Source organism: Haliaeetus albicilla, chromosome 32 (assembly GCF_947461875.1).
Source record: "Haliaeetus albicilla chromosome 32, bHalAlb1.1, whole genome shotgun sequence".
Classification (NCBI taxonomy): Eukaryota; Metazoa; Chordata; class Aves; order Accipitriformes; family Accipitridae; genus Haliaeetus; species Haliaeetus albicilla.
The window spans coordinates 1,182,283-1,199,146 of NC_091514.1; positions in this window are offsets into that span (position 1 = coordinate 1,182,283).

Below are 16,864 nucleotides of genomic sequence, written 5' to 3' on the forward strand. Positions count from 1 at the left end.
AGGGTGCACGGGGACAGTGAAGACCAGCAAGAGCTTTCAGGGCTGGCCCCTTCCTTGTGGGAGAAGGAGCCGGACATCAGCCTTTTCGGAAAGAGGCTCTGCCGAGAGCGAACGCAGTGAGATGCTGAGTGTGTGGGAAAGCACAGATGCCCAGTGCTGTTGTGTCTGTGGGTAGGGTGCATGGGGACAGTGAAGACCAGCAAGTGCTTTCAGGGCTGGCCCCTTCCTTGTGGGAGAAGGAGCCGGACGTTTGCCTTTTCGGAAAGAGGCTTTGCCGAGAACAAGCGCCGTGAGATATGCCGTCGGTGGTTAAGCACAGATGCCCAGAGCTGTTGTGCCTGTGGGTAGGGTGCACGGGGACAGTGAAGACCAGCACGAGCTTTCAGGGCTGGCCCCTTCCTTGTGGGAGAAGGAGCCGGACGTTTGCCTTTTCGGAAAGCAGCTCTGCCGCTAACGAGTGCCGTGAGATATGCCGTCGGTGGTTAAGCACAGATGCCCAGTGCTGTTGTGCCTGTGGGTAGGGTGCACGGGGACAGTGAAGACCAGCACGAGCTTTCAGGGCTGGCCCCTTCCTTGTGGGAGAAGGAGCCGGACGTTTGCCTTTTCGGAAAGAGGCTCTGCCGAGAGCGAACGCAGTGAGATGCTGAGTCTGTGGGAAAGCACAGATGCCCATTGCTGTTGTTCCTGTGGGTAGGGTGCACGGGGCCAGTGAAGACCAGCAAGAGCTTTCAGGGCTGGCCCCTTTCTTGTGGGAGAAGGAGCCGGACGTTTGCCTTTTCGGAAAGAGGCTCAGCCGAGAGCAAATGCAGTGAGCTGCTGAGTCTGTGGTTAAGCACAGATGCCCAGTGCTGTTGTGCCTGTGGGTAGGGTGCACGGGGACAGTGAAGACCAGCAAGAGCTTTCAGGGCTGGCCCCTTCCTTGTGGGAGAAGGAGCCGGATGTTTGCCTTTTCGGAAAGAGGCTCTGCCGAGAAAGAGCGCCCTGAGATATGCCGTCTGTGGTTATGCACAGATGCCCATTGCTGTTGTGCCTGTGGGTAGGGTGCACGGGGACAGTGAAGACCAGCAAGAGCTTTCAGGGCTGGCCCCTTCCTTGTGGGAGAAGGAGCCGGATGTTTGCCTTTTCGGAAAGAGGCTCTGCCGAGAACGAGCGCCCTGAGATATGCCGTCTGTGGCTATGCACAGATGCCCAGAGCTGTTGTGCCTGTGGGTAGGGTGCACGGGGACAGTGAAGACCAGCAAGAGCTTTCAGGCCTGGCCCCTTCCTTGTGGGAGAAGGAGCCGGACGTTTGCCTTTTCGGAAAGAGGCTGTGTCGAGAGCGAACGCCGTGAGATGCTGAGTCTGTGGGAAAGTACAGATGCCCAGAGCTGTTGTGCCTGTGGGTAGGGTGCACGGGGACAGTGAAGAGCAGCAAGAGCTTTCAGGGCTGGCCCCTTCCTTGGGGGGAAGGAGCCGGACGTTTGCCTTTTCGGAAAGAGGCTCTGCCCAGAGCGAACGCAGTGAGATGCTGAGTCTGTGGTTAAGCACAGATGCCCAGTGGTGTTGTGACTCTGGATAGGGTGCACGGGGACAGTGAAGACCAGCAAGAGCTTTCAGGGCTGGCCCCTTCCTTGTGGGAGAAGGAGCCAGACGTTTGCCTTTTCGGAAAGCAGCTCTGCCGATAACGAGTGCCGTGAGATATGCCGTCGGTGGTTAAGCACAGATGCCCAGTGCTGTTGTGCCTGTGGGTAGGGTGCACGGAGACAGTGAAGTCCAGCAAGAGCTTTCAGGGCTGGCCCCTTCCTTGTGGGAGAAGGAGCCGGACGTTTGCCTTTTCGGAAAGAGGCTCTGCCGAGAGCGAACGCAGTGAGATGCTGAGTCTGTGGGAAAGCACAGATGCCCAGTGCTGTTGTGCCTGTGGGTAGGGTGCACGGGGACAGTGAAGAGCAGCAAGAGCTTTCAGGGCTGGCCCCTTCCTTGTGGGAGAAGGAGCCGGACGTTTGCCTTTTCGGAAAGAGGCTCTGCCCAGAGCGAACGCAGTGAGATGCTGAGTCTGTGGTTAAGCACAGATGCCCAGTGCTGTTGTGCCTGTGGGTAGGGTGCACGGGGCCAGTGAAGACCAGCAAGAGCTTTCAGGGCTGGCCCCTTCCTTGTGGGAGAAGGAGCCGGATGTTTGCCTTTTCGGAAAGAGGCTCTGCCGCGAGCGAGCGCCGTGAGATATGCCGTCTGTGGTTAAGCACAGATGCCCAGTGCTGTTGTGCCTGTGGGTAGGGTGCACGGGGACAGTGAAGAGCAGCAAGAGCTTTCAGGGCTGGCCCCTTCCTTGTGGGAGAAGGAGCCGGACGTTTGCCTTTTCGGAAAGAGGCTCTGCCGTGAACGAGCGACCTGAGATATGCCGTCTGTGGTTAAGCACAGATGCCCAGTGCTGTTGTGCCTGTGGGTAGGGTGCACGGGGACAGTGAAGACCAGCAAGAGCTTTCAGGGCTGGCCCCTTCCTTGTGGGAGAAGGAGCCGGATGTTTGCCTTTTCGGAAAGAGGCTCTGCCGAGAACGAACGCCCTGAGATATGCCGTCTGTGGTTATGCACAGATGCCCATTGCTGTTGTGCCTGTGGGTAGGGTGCATGGGGACAGTGAAGACCAGCAAGAGCTTTCAGGCCTGGCCCCTTCCTTGTGGGAGAAGGAGCGGGACGTTTGCCTTTTCGGAAAGAAGCGCTGCCGAGAGCGAACGCAGTGAGCTGCTGAGTCTGTGGTTAAGCACAGATGCCCAGTGCAGTTGTGCCTGTGGGTAGGGTGCACGGGGACAGTGAAGACCAGCAAGAGCTTTCAGGGCTGGCCCCTTCCTTGTGGGAGAAGGAGCCGGACGTTTGCCTTTTCGGAAAGAGGCTCTGCCGAGAACGAGCGCTGTGAGATATGCCGTCTGTGGTTAAGCACAGATGCCCAGTGCTGTTGTGCCTGTGGGTAGGGTGCACGGGCACAGTGAAGACCAGCAAGAGCTTTCAGGGCTGGCCCCTTCCTTGTGGGAGAAGGAGCCGGACGTTTGCCTTTTCGGAAAGAAGCGCTGCCGAGAGCGAACGCAGTGAGCTGCTGAGTCTGTGGGAAAGCACAGATGCCCAGTGCAGTTGTGCCTGTGGGTAGGGTGCACGGGGACAGTGAAGAGCAGCAAGAGCTTTCAGGGCTGGCCCCTTCCTTGTGGGAGAAGGAGCCGGACGTTTGCCTTTTCGGAAAGAGGCTCTGCCGAGAGCGAACGCAGTGAGATGCTGAGTCTGTGGGAAAGCACAGATGCCCATTGCTGTTGTGCCTGTGGGTAGGGTGCACGGGGACAGTGAAGACCAGCAAGTGCTTTCAGGGCTGGCCCCTTCCTTGAGGGAGAAGGAGCCGGACGTTTGCCTTTTCGGAAAGAGGCTCTGCTGAGAGCGAACGCAGTGAGATGCTGAATCTCTGGGAAAGCACAGATGCCCATTGCTGTTGTGCCTGTGGATATGCTGCACGGGGACAGTGAAGACCAGCAAGAGCTTTCAGGGCTGGCCCCTTCCTTGTGGGAGAAGGAGCCGGACGTCTGCCTTTTCGGAAAGAGGCTCTGCCGAGAACGAGCGCCGTGAGATACGCCGTCGGTGGTTATGCACAGATGCCCAGTGCAGTTGTGCCTGTGGGTAGGGTGCACGGGGACAGTGAAGACCAGCAAGAGCTTTCAGGGCTGGCCCCTTCCTTGTGGGAGAAGGAGCCGGACGTTTGCCTTTTCGGAAAGAGGCTCTGCCGAGAACGAGCGCTGTGAGATATGCCGTCTGTGGTTAAGCACAGATGCCCAGTGCTGTTGTGCCTGTGGGTAGGGTGCACGGGCACAGTGAAGACCAGCAAGAGCTTTCAGGGCTGGCCCCTTCCTTGTGGGAGAAGGAGCGGGACGTTTGCCTTTTCGGAAAGAAGCGCTGCCGAGAGCGAACGCAGTGAGCTGCTGAGTCTGTGGGAAAGCACAGATGCCCAGTGCAGTTGTGCCTGTGGGTAGGGTGCACGGGGACAGTGAAGACCAGCAAGAGCTTTCAGGGCTGGCCCCTTCCTTGTGGGAGAAGGAGCCGGACGTTTGCCTTTTCGGAAAGAGGCTCTGCCGAGAGCGAACGCAGTGAGATGCTGAGTCTGTGGGAAAGCACAGATGCCCATTGCTGTTGTGCCTGTGGGTAGGGTGCACGGGGACAGTGAAGACCAGCAAGTGCTTTCAGGGCTGGCCCCTTCCTTGTGGGAGAAGGAGCCGGACGTTTGCCTTTTCGGAAAGAGGCTGTGCCGAGAGCGAACGCCGTGAGATGCTGAGTCTGTGGGAAAGTACAGATGCCCAGAGCTGTTGTGCCTGTGGGTAGGGTGCACGGGGACAGTGAAGAGCAGCAAGAGCTTTCAGGGCTGGCCCCTTCCTTGGGGGGAAGGAGCCGGACGTTTGCCTTTTCGGAAAGAGGCTCTGCCCAGAGCGAACGCAGTGAGATGCTGAGTCTGTGGTTAAGCACAGATGCCCAGTGGTGTTGTGACTCTGGATAGGGTGCACGGGGACAGTGAAGACCAGCAAGAGCTTTCAGGGCTGGCCCCTTCCTTGTGGGAGAAGGAGCCAGACGTTTGCCTTTTCGGAAAGCAGCTCTGCCGATAACGAGTGCCGTGAGATATGCCGTCGGTGGTTAAGCACAGATGCCCAGTGCTGTTGTGCCTGTGGGTAGGGTGCACGGAGACAGTGAAGTCCAGCAAGAGCTTTCAGGGCTGGCCCCTTCCTTGTGGGAGAAGGAGCCGGACGTTTGCCTTTTCGGAAAGAGGCTCTGCCGAGAGCGAACGCAGTGAGATGCTGAGTCTGTGGGAAAGCACAGATGCCCAGTGCTGTTGTGCCTGTGGGTAGGGTGCACGGGGACAGTGAAGACCAGCAAGAGCTTTCAGGGCTGGCCCCTTCCTTGTGGGAGAAGGAGCCGGACGTTTGACTTTTCGAAAAGCAGCTCTGCCGCGAGCGAGTGCCGTGAGATATGCCGTCTGTGGTTAAGCACAGATGCCCAGTGCTGTTGTGCCTGTGGGTAGGGTGCACGGGGCCAGTGAAGACCAGCAAGAGCTTTCAGGGCTGGCCCCTTCCTTGTGGGAGAAGGAGCCGGATGTTTGCCTTTTCGGAAAGAGGCTCTGCCGCGAGCGAGCGCCGTGAGATATGCCGTCTGTGGTTAAGCACAGATGCCCAGTGCTGTTGTGCCTGTGGGTAGGGTGCACGGGGACAGTGAAGACCAGCAAGAGCTTTCAGGGCTGGCCCCTTCCTTGTGGGAGAAGGAGCCGGACGTTTGCCTTTTCGGAAAGAGGCTCTGCCGAGAACGAGCGACCTGAGATATGCCGTCTGTGGTTAAGCACAGATGCCCAGTGCTGTTGTGCCTGTGGGTAGGGTGCACGGGGCCAGTGAAGACCAGCAAGAGCTTTCAGGGCTGGCCCCTTCCTTGTGGGAGAAGGAGCCGGATGTTTGCCTTTTCGGAAAGAGGCTCTGCCGAGAACGAGCGCCCTGAGATATGCCGTCTGTGGTTAAGCACAGATGCCCATTGCTGTTGTGCCTGTGGGTAGGGTGCATGGGGACAGTGAAGACCAGCAAGAGCTTTCAGGCCTGGCCCCTTCCTTGTGGGAGAAGGAGCCGGACGTTTGCCTTTTCGGAAAGAGGCTGTGCCGAGAGCGAACGCCGTGAGATGCTGAGTCTGTGGGAAAGTACAGATGCCCAGAGCTGTTGTGCCTGTGGGTAGGGTGCACGGGGACAGTGAAGACCAGCAAGAGCTTTCAGGGCTGGCCCCTTCCTTGTGGGAGAAGGAGCCGGACGTTTGCCTTTTCGGAAAGAGGCTCTGCTGAGAACGAGCGCCGTGAGATATGCCGTCTGTGGTTAAGCACAGATGCCCAGTGCTGTTGTGCCTGTGGGTAGGGTGCACGGGGACAGTGAAGAGCAGCAAGAGCTTTCAGGGCTGGCCCCTTCCTTGTGGGAGAAGGAGCCGGACGTTTGCCTTTTCGGAAAGAGGCTCTGCCGAGAACGAGCGCCGTGAGATGCTGAGTCTCTGGGAAAGCACAGATGCCCAGTGCTGTTGTTCCTGTGGATATGGTGCACGGGGACAGTGAAGACCAGCAAGAGCTTTCAGGGCTGGCCCCTTCCTTGTGGGAGAAGGAGCCGGACGTTTGCCTTTTCGGAAAGAGGCTCTGCCGAGAGCGAACGCAGTGAGATGCTGAGTCTGTGGTTAAGCACAGATGCCCAGTGCTGTTGTGCCTGTGGGTAGGGTGCACGGGGACAGTGAAGAGCAGCAAGAGCTTTCAGGGCTGGCCCCTTCCTTGTGGGAGAAGGAGCCGGACGTTTGCCTTTTCGGAAAGAGGCTCTGCCGAGAGCAAACGCAGTGAGATGCTGAGTCTGTGGTTAAGCACAGATGCCCATTGCTGTTGTGCCTGTGGGTAGGGTGCACGGGGACAGTGAAGACCCGCAAGAGCTTTCAGGGCTGGCCCCTTCCTTGTGGGAGAAGGAGCCGGACGTTTGCCTTTTCGGAAAGAGGCTCTGCCGAGAGCGAACGCAGTGAGATGCTGAGTCTGTGGTTAAGCACAGATGCCCAGTGCTGTTGTGCCTGTGGGTAGGGTGCACGGGGACAGTGAAGAGCAGCAAGAGCTTTCAGGGCTGGCCCCTTCCTTGTGGGAGAAGGAGCCGGACGTTTGCCTTTTCGGAAAGAGGCTCTGCCGAGAGCGAACGCAGTGAGATGCTGAGTCTGTGGTTAAGCACAGATGCCCAGTGCTGTTGTGCCTGTGGGTAGGGTGCACGGGGACAGTGAAGAGCAGCAAGAGCTTTCAGGGCTGGCCCCTTCCTTGTGGGAGAAGGAGCCGGATGTTTGCCTTTTCGGAAAGAGGCTCTGCCGAGAGCGAACGCAGTGAGATGCTGAGTCTGTGGTTAAGCACAGATGCCCATTGCTGTTGTTCCTGTGGGTAGGGTGCACGGGGACAGTGAAGAGCAGCAAGAGCTTTCAGGGCTGGCCCCTTCCTTGTGGGAGAAGGAGCGGGACGTTAGCCTTTTCGGAAAGAGGCTCTGCCGAGAACGAGCGCCGTGAGATACGCCATCGGTGGTTAAGCACAGATGCCCATTGCTGTTGTGCCTGTGGGTAGGGTGCACGGGGACAGTGAAGACCAGCAAGAGCTTTCAGGGCTGGCCCCTTCCTTGTGGGAAAAGGAGCCGGACGTCTGCCTTTTCGGAAAGAGGCTCTGCCGAGAGCGAACGCAGTGAGATGCTGAGCCTCTGGGAAAGCACAGATGCTCAGAGCTGTTGTGCCTGTGTTTAGGGTGCACAGGGACAGTGAAGACCAGCAAGAGCTTTCAGGGCTGGCCCCTTCCTTGTGGGAGAAGGAGCCAGACGTTTGCCTTTTCGGAAAGAGGCTCTGCCGAGAACGAGCGCAGTGAGATGCTGAGTCTGTGGTTATGCACAGATGCCCAGTGCTGTTGTGTCTGTGGGTAGGGTGCATGGGGACAGTGAAGACCAGCAAGAGCTTTCAGGGCTGGCCCCTTCCTTGTGGGAGAAGGAGCCGGACGTTTGCCTTTTCGGAAAGAGTCTTTGCCGAGAACAAGCGCCGTGAGATATGCCGTCTGTGGTTAAGCACAGATGCCCAGTGCTGTTGTGCCTGTGGGTAGGGAGCATGGGTACAGTGAAGACCAGCAAGAGCTTTCAGGGCTGGCCCCTTCCTTGTGGGAGAAGGAGCCGGACGTTTGCCTTTTCGGAAAGAGGCTCTGCCGAGAACGAGCGCTGTGAGATATGCCGTCTGTGGTTAAGCACAGATGCCCAGTGCTGTTGTGCCTGTGGGTAGGGTGCACGGGCACAGTGAAGACCAGCAAGAGCTTTCAGGGCTGGCCCCTTCCTTGTGGGAGAAGGAGCGGGACGTTTGCCTTTTCGGAAAGAAGCGCTGCCGAGAGCGAACGCAGTGAGCTGCTGAGTCTGTGGGAAAGCACAGATGCCCAGTGCAGTTGTGCCTGTGGGTAGGGTGCACGGGGACAGTGAAGAGCAGCAAGAGCTTTCAGGGCTGGCCCCTTCCTTGTGGGAGAAGGAGCCGGACGTTTGCCTTTTCGGAAAGAGGGTCTGCCGAGAACGAGCGCCGTGAGATGCTGAGTCTCTGGGAAAGCACAGATGCCCAGTGCTGTTGTTCCTGTGGATATGGTGCACGGGGACAGTGAAGACCAGCAAGAGCTTTCAGGGCTGGCCCCTTCCTTGTGGGAGAAGGAGCCGGACGTTTGCCTTTTCGGAAAGAGGCTCTGCCGAGAGCGAACGCAGTGAGATGCTGAGTCTGTGGTTAAGCACAGATGCCCAGTGCTGTTGTGCCTGTGGGTAGGGTGCACGGGGACAGTGAAGAGCAGCAAGAGCTTTCAGGGCTGGCCCCTTCCTTGTGGGAGAAGGAGCCGGACGTTTGCCTTTTCGGAAAGAGGCTCTGCCGAGAGCAAACGCAGTGAGATGCTGAGTCTCTGGGAAAGCACAGATGCCCATTGCTGTTGTGCCTGTGGGTAGGGTGCACGGGGACAGTGAAGACCCGCAAGAGCTTTCAGGGCTGGCCCCTTCCTTGTGGGAGAAGGAGCCGGACGTTTGCCTTTTCGGAAAGAGGCTCTGCCGAGAGCGAACGCAGTGAGATGCTGAGTCTGTGGTTAAGCACAGATGCCCAGTGCTGTTGTGCCTGTGGGTAGGGTGCACGGGGACAGTGAAGAGCAGCAAGAGCTTTCAGGGCTGGCCCCTTCCTTGTGGGAGAAGGAGCCGGACGTTTGCCTTTTCGGAAAGAGGCTCTGCCGAGAGCGAACGCAGTGAGATGCTGAGTCTGTGGTTAAGCACAGATGCCCAGTGCTGTTGTGCCTGTGGGTAGGGTGCACGGGGACAGTGAAGAGCAGCAAGAGCTTTCAGGGCTGGCCCCTTCCTTGTGGGAGAAGGAGCCGGATGTTTGCCTTTTCGGAAAGAGGCTCTGCCGAGAGCGAACGCAGTGAGATGCTGAGTCTGTGGTTAAGCACAGATGCCCATTGCTGTTGTTCCTGTGGGTAGGGTGCACGGGGACAGTGAAGAGCAGCAAGAGCTTTCAGGGCTGGCCCCTTCCTTGTGGGAGAAGGAGCGGGACGTTAGCCTTTTCGGAAAGAGGCTCTGCCGAGAACGAGCGCCGTGAGATACGCCATCGGTGGTTAAGCACAGATGCCCATTGCTGTTGTGCCTGTGGGTAGGGTGCACGGGGACAGTGAAGACCAGCAAGAGCTTTCAGGGCTGGCCCCTTCCTTGTGGGAAAAGGAGCCGGACGTCTGCCTTTTCGGAAAGAGGCTCTGCCGAGAGCGAACGCAGTGAGATGCTGAGCCTCTGGGAAAGCACAGATGCTCAGAGCTGTTGTGCCTGTGTTTAGGGTGCACAGGGACAGTGAAGACCAGCAAGAGCTTTCAGGGCTGGCCCCTTCCTTGTGGGAGAAGGAGCCAGACGTTTGCCTTTTCGGAAAGAGGCTCTGCCGAGAACGAGCGCAGTGAGATGCTGAGTCTGTGGTTATGCACAGATGCCCAGTGCTGTTGTGTCTGTGGGTAGGGTGCATGGGGACAGTGAAGACCAGCAAGAGCTTTCAGGGCTGGCCCCTTCCTTGTGGGAGAAGGAGCCGGACGTTTGCCTTTTCGGAAAGAGTCTTTGCCGAGAACAAGCGCCGTGAGATATGCCGTCTGTGGTTAAGCACAGATGCCCAGTGCTGTTGTGCCTGTGGGTAGGGAGCATGGGTACAGTGAAGACCAGCAAGAGCTTTCAGGGCTGGCCCCTTCCTTGTGGGAGAAGGAGCCGGACGTTTGCCTTTTCAGAAAGAGGCTCTGCCGAGAACGAGCGCTGTGAGATATGCCGTCTGTGGTTAAGCACAGATGCCCAGTGCTGTTGTGCCTGTGGGTAGGGTGCACGGGCACAGTGAAGACCAGCAAGAGCTTTCAGGGCTGGCCCCTTCCTTGTGGGAGAAGGAGCGGGACGTTTGCCTTTTCGGAAAGAAGCGCTGCCGAGAGCGAACGCAGTGAGCTGCTGAGTCTGTGGTTAAGCACAGATGCCCAGTGCAGTTGTGCCTGTGGGTAGGGTGCACGGGGACAGTGAAGACCAGCAAGAGCTTTCAGGGCTGGCCCCTTCCTTGTGGGAGAAGGAGCCGGACGTTTGCCTTTTCGGAAAGAGGCTCTGCCGAGAACGAGCGCTGTGAGATATGCCGTCTGTGGTTAAGCACAGATGCCCAGTGCTGTTGTGCCTGTGGGTAGGGTGCACGGGCACAGTGAAGACCAGCAAGAGCTTTCAGGGCTGGCCCCTTCCTTGTGGGAGAAGGAGCGGGACGTTTGCCTTTTCGGAAAGAAGCGCTGCCGAGAGCGAACGCAGTGAGCTGCTGAGTCTGTGGTTAAGCACAGATGCCCAGTGCAGTTGTGCCTGTGGGTAGGGTGCACGGGGACAGTGAAGACCAGCAAGAGCTTTCAGGGCTGGCCCCTTCCTTGTGGGAGAAGGAGCCGGACGTTTGCCTTTTCGGAAAGAGGCTCTGCCGAGAACGAGCGCTGTGAGATATGCCGTCTGTGGTTAAGCACAGATGCCCAGTGCTGTTGTGCCTGTGGGTAGGGTGCACGGGCACAGTGAAGACCAGCAAGAGCTTTCAGGGCTGGCCCCTTCCTTGTGGGAGAAGGAGCGGGACGTTTGCCTTTTCGGAAAGAAGCGCTGCCGAGAGCGAACGCAGTGAGCTGCTGAGTCTGTGGTTAAGCACAGATGCCCAGTGCTGTTGTGCCTGTGGGTAGGGTGCACGGGCACAGTGAAGACCAGCAAGAGCTTTCAGGGCTGGCCCCTTCCTTGTGGGAGAAGGAGCGGGACGTTTGCCTTTTCGGAAAGAAGCGCTGCCGAGAGCGAACGCAGTGAGCTGCTGAGTCTGTGGGAAATCACAGATGCCCAGTGCAGTTGTGCCTGTGGGTAGGGTGCACGGGGACAGTGAAGAGCAGCAAGAGCTTTCAGGGCTGGCCCCTTCCTTGTGGGAGAAGGAGCCGGACGTTTGCCTTTTCGGAAAGAGGCTCTGCCGAGAGCGAACGCAGTGAGATGCTGAGTCTGTGGGAAAGCACAGATGCCCATTGCTGTTGTGCCTGCGGGTAGGGTGCACGGGGACAGTGAAGACCAGCAAGTGCTTTCAGGGCTGGCCCCTTCCTTGTGGGAGAAGGAGCCGGACGTTTGCCTTTTCGGAAAGAGGCTCTGCCGAGAGCGAACGCAGTGAGATGCTGAGTCTGTGGTTAAGCACAGATGCCCAGTGCTGTTGTGCCTGTGGGTAGGGTGCACGGGGACAGTGAAGAGCAGCAAGAGCTTTCAGGGCTGGCCCCTTCCTTGTGGGAGAAGGAGCCGGACGTTTGCCTTTTCGGAAAGAGGCTCTGCCGAGAGCGAACGCAGTGAGATGCTGAGTCTGTGGTTAAGCACAGATGCCCAGTGCTGTTGTGCCTGTGGGTAGGGTGCACGGGGCCAGTGAAGAGCAGCAAGAGCTTTCAGGGCTGGCCCCTTCCTTGTGGGAGAAGGAGCCGGATGTTTGCCTTTTCGGAAAGAGGCTCTGCCGAGAGCGAACGCAGTGAGATGCTGAGTCTGTGGTTAAGCACAGATGCCCATTGCTGTTGTTCCTGTGGGTAGGGTGCACGGGGACAGTGAAGAGCAGCAAGAGCTTTCAGGGCTGGCCCCTTCCTTGTGGGAGAAGGAGCGGGACGTTAGCCTTTTCGGAAAGAGGCTCTGCCGAGAACGAGCGCCGTGAGATACGCCATCGGTGGTTAAGCACAGATGCCCATTGCTGTTGTGCCTGTGGGTAGGGTGCACGGGGACAGTGAAGACCAGCAAGAGCTTTCAGGGCTGGCCCCTTCCTTGTGGGAAAAGGAGCCGGACGTCTGCCTTTTCGGAAAGAGGCTCTGCCGAGAGCGAACGCAGTGAGATGCTGAGCCTCTGGGAAAGCACAGATGCTCAGAGCTGTTGTGCCTGTGTTTAGGGTGCACAGGGACAGTGAAGACCAGCAAGAGCTTTCAGGGCTGGCCCCTTCCTTGTGGGAGAAGGAGCCAGACGTTTGCCTTTTCGGAAAGAGGCTCTGCCGAGAACGAGCGCAGTGAGATGCTGAGTCTGTGGTTATGCACAGATGCCCAGTGCTGTTGTGTCTGTGGGTAGGGTGCATGGGGACAGTGAAGACCAGCAAGAGCTTTCAGGGCTGGCCCCTTCCTTGTGGGAGAAGGAGCCGGACGTTTGCCTTTTCGGAAAGAGTCTTTGCCGAGAACAAGCGCCGTGAGATATGCCGTCTGTGGTTAAGCACAGATGCCCAGTGCTGTTGTGCCTGTGGGTAGGGAGCATGGGTACAGTGAAGACCAGCAAGAGCTTTCAGGGCTGGCCCCTTCCTTGTGGGAGAAGGAGCCGGACGTTTGCCTTTTCAGAAAGAGGCTCTGCCGAGAACGAGCGCTGTGAGATATGCCGTCTGTGGTTAAGCACAGATGCCCAGTGCTGTTGTGCCTGTGGGTAGGGTGCACGGGCACAGTGAAGACCAGCAAGAGCTTTCAGGGCTGGCCCCTTCCTTGTGGGAGAAGGAGCGGGACGTTTGCCTTTTCGGAAAGAAGCGCTGCCGAGAGCGAACGCAGTGAGCTGCTGAGTCTGTGGTTAAGCACAGATGCCCAGTGCAGTTGTGCCTGTGGGTAGGGTGCACGGGGACAGTGAAGACCAGCAAGAGCTTTCAGGGCTGGCCCCTTCCTTGTGGGAGAAGGAGCCGGACGTTTGCCTTTTCGGAAAGAGGCTCTGCCGAGAACGAGCGCTGTGAGATATGCCGTCTGTGGTTAAGCACAGATGCCCAGTGCTGTTGTGCCTGTGGGTAGGGTGCACGGGCACAGTGAAGACCAGCAAGAGCTTTCAGGGCTGGCCCCTTCCTTGTGGGAGAAGGAGCGGGACGTTTGCCTTTTCGGAAAGAAGCGCTGCCGAGAGCGAACGCAGTGAGCTGCTGAGTCTGTGGGAAAGCACAGATGCCCAGTGCAGTTGTGCCTGTGGGTAGGGTGCACGGGGACAGTGAAGAGCAGCAAGAGCTTTCAGGGCTGGCCCCTTCCTTGTGGGAGAAGGAGCCGGACGTTTGCCTTTTCGGAAAGAGGCTCTGCCGAGAGCGAACGCAGTGAGATGCTGAGTCTGTGGGAAAGCACAGATGCCCATTGCTGTTGTGCCTGCGGGTAGGGTGCACGGGGACAGTGAAGACCAGCAAGTGCTTTCAGGGCTGGCCCCTTCCTTGTGGGAGAAGGAGCCGGACGTTTGCCTTTTCGGAAAGAGGCTCTGCTGAGAGCGAACGCAGTGAGATGCTGAATCTCTGGGAAAGCACAGATGCCCATTGCTGTTGTGCCTGTGGATATGGTGCACGGGGACAGTGAAGACCAGCAAGAGCTTTCAGGGCTGGCCCCTTCCTTGTGGGAGAAGGAGCCGGACGTCTGCCTTTTCGGAAAGAGGCTCTGCCGAGAACGAGCGCCGTGAGATACGCCGTCGGTGGTTAAGCACAGATGCCCAGTGCTGTTGTGCCTGTGGGTAGGGTGCACGGGCACAGTGAAGACCAGCAAGAGCTTTCAGGGCTGGCCCCTTCCTTGTGGGAGAAGGAGCCGGATGTTTGCCTTTTCGGAAAGAGGCTCTGCCGAGAGCGAACGCAGTGAGATGCTGAGTCTGTGGTTAAGCACAGATGCTCAGAGCTGTTGTGCCTGTGTTTAGGGTGCACAGGGACAGTGAAGACCAGCAAGAGCTTTCAGGGCTGGCCCCTTCCTTGTGGGAGAAGGAGCCAGACGTTTGCCTTTTCGGAAAGAGGCTCTGCCGAGAACGAGCGCAGTGAGATGCTGAGTCTGTGGTTATGCACAGATGCCCAGTGCTGTTGTGTCTGTGGGTAGGGTGCATGGGAACAGTGAAGACCAGCAAGAGCTTTCAGGGCTGGCCCCTTCCTTGTGGGAGAAGGAGCCGGACGTTTGCCTTTTCGGAAAGAGGCTGTGCCGAGAGCGAACGCCGTGAGATGCTGAGTCTGTGGGAAAGTACAGATGCCCAGAGCTGTTGTGCCTGTGGGTAGGGTGCACGGGGACAGTGAAGAGCAGCAAGAGCTTTCAAGGCTGGCCCCTTCCTTGGGGGGAAGGAGCCGGACGTTTGCCTTTTCGGAAAGAGGCTCTGCCCAGAGCGAACGCAGTGAGATGCTGAGTCTGTGGTTAAGCACAGATGCCCAGTGGTGTTGTGACTCTGGATAGGGTGCACGGGGACAGTGAAGACCAGCAAGAGCTTTCAGGGCTGGCCCCTTAATTGTGGGAGAAGGAGCCGGACGTTTGCCTTTTCGGAAAGCAGCTCTGCCGATAACGAGTGCCGTGAGATATGCCGTCGGTGGTTAAGCACAGATGCCCAGTGCTGTTGTGCCTGTGGGTAGGGTGCACGGGGACAGTGAAGAGCAGCAAGAGCTTTCAGGGCTGGCCCCTTCCTTGTGGGAGAAGGAGCCGGACGTTTGCCTTTTCGGAAAGAGGCTCTGCCGAGAGCGAACGCAGTGAGATGCTGAGTCTGTGGGAAAGCACAGATGCCCAGTGCTGTTGTGCCTGTGGGTAGGGTGCACGGGGACAGTGAAGACCAGCAAGAGCTTTCAGGGCTGGCCCCTTCCTTGTGGGAGAAGGAGCCGGACGTTTGCCTTTTCGGAAAGAGGCTCAGCCGAGAGCAAACGCAGTGAGCTGCTGAGTCTGTGGTTAAGCACAGATGCCCAGTGCTGTTGTGCCTGTGGGTAGGGTGCACGGGGACAGTGAAGACCAGCAAGAGCTTTCAGGGCTGGCCCCTTCCTTGTGGGAGAAGGAGCCGGACGTTTGCCTTTTCGGAAAGAGGCTCTGCCGAGAACGAGCGACCTGAGATATGCCGTCTGTGGTTAAGCACAGATGCCCAGTGCTGTTGTGCCTGTGGGTAGGGTGCACGGGGACAGTGAAGACCAGCAAGAGCTTTCAGGGCTGGCCCCTTCCTTGTGGGAGAAGGAACCGGACGTTTGCCTTTTCGGAAAGAGGCTCTGCCGAGAACGAGCGCCCTGAGATATGCCGTCTGTGGTTATGCACAGATGCCCATTGCTGTTGTGCCTGTGGGTAGGGTGCACGGGGACAGTGAAGACCAGCAAGAGCTTTCAGGCCTGGCCCCTTCCTTGTGGGAGAAGGAGCCGGACGTTTGCCTTTTCGGAAAGAGGCTGTGCCGAGAGCGAACGCAGTGAGATGCTGAGTCTGTGGGAAAGTACAGATGCCCAGAGCTGTTGTGCCTGTGGGTAGGGTGCACGGGGACAGTGAAGAGCAGCAAGAGCTTTCAGGGCTGGCCCCTTCCTTGTGGGAGAAGGAGCCGGACGTTTGCCTTTTCGGAAAGAGGCTCTGCCCAGAGCGAACGCAGTGAGATGCTGAGTCTGTGGTTAAGCACAGATGCCCAGTGGTGTTGTGACTCTGGATAGGGTGCACGGGGACAGTGAAGACCAGCAAGAGCTTTCAGGGCTGGCCCCTTCCTTGTGGGAGAAGGAGCCGGACGTTTGACTTTTCGGAAAGAGGCTCTGCCGAGAGCGAACGCAGTGAGATGCTGAGTCTGTGGGAAAGCACAGATGCCCATTGCTGTTGTGCCTGTGGGTAGGGTGCACGGGGACAGTGAAGACCAGCAAGTGCTTTCAGGGCTGGCCCCTTCCTTGTGGGAGAAGGAGCCGGATGTTTGCCTTTTCGGAAAGAGGCTCTGCTGAGAGCGAACGCAGTGAGATGCTGAATCTCTGGGAAAGCACAGATGCCCATTGCTGTTGTGCCTGTGGATATGGTGCACGGGGACAGTGAAGAGCAGCAAGAGCTTTCAGGGCTGGCCCCTTCCTTGTGGGAGAAGGAGCCGGACGTCTGCCTTTTCGGAAAGAGGCTCTGCCGAGAACGAGCGCCGTGAGATACGCCGTCGGTGGTTAAGCACAGATGCCCAGTGCAGTTGTGCCTGTGGGTAGGGTGCACGGGGACAGTGAAGACCAGCAAGAGGTTCCAGGGCTGTCCCCTTCCTTGGGGGGAAGGAGCCGGACGTTTGCCTTTTCGGAAAGAGGCTCTGCCCAGAGCGAACGCAGTGAGATGCTGAGTCTGTGGTTAAGCACAGATGCCCAGTGGTGTTGTGACTCTGGATAGGGTGCACGGGGACAGTGAAGACCAGCAAGAGCTTTCAGGCCTGGCCCCTTCCTTGTGGGAGAAGGAGCCGGACGTTTGCCTTTTCGGAAAGAGGCTGTGCCGAGAGCGAACGCCGTGAGATGCTGAGTCTGTGGGAAAGTACAGATGCCCAGAGCTGTTGTGCCTGTGGGTAGGGTGCACGGGGACAGTGAAGAGCAGCAAGAGCTTTCAGGGCTGGCCCCTTCCTTGTGGGAGAAGGAGCCGGACGTTTGCCTTTTCGGAAAGAGGCTCTGCCCAGAGCGAACGCAGTGAGATGCTGAGTCTGTGGTTAAGCACAGATGCCCAGTGGTGTTGTGACTCTGGATAGGGTGCACGGGGACAGTGAAGACCAGCAAGAGCTTTCAGGGCTGGCCCCTTCCTTGTGGGAGAAGGAGCCGGATGTTTGCCTTTTCGGAAAGAGGCTCTGCTGAGAGCGAACGCAGTGAGATGCTGAATCTCTGGGAAAGCACAGATGCCCATTGCTGTTGTGCCTGTGGATATGGTGCACGGGGACAGTGAAGAGCAGCAAGAGCTTTCAGGGCTGGCCCCTTCCTTGTGGGAGAAGGAGCCGGACGTCTGCCTTTTCGGAAAGAGGCTCTGCCGAGAACGAGCGCCGTGAGATACGCCGTCGGTGGTTAAGCACAGATGCCCAGTGCAGTTGTGCCTGTGGGTAGGGTGCACGGGGACAGTGAAGACCAGCAAGAGGTTCCAGGGCTGTCCCCTTCCTTGGGGGGAAGGAGCCGGACGTTTGCCTTTTCG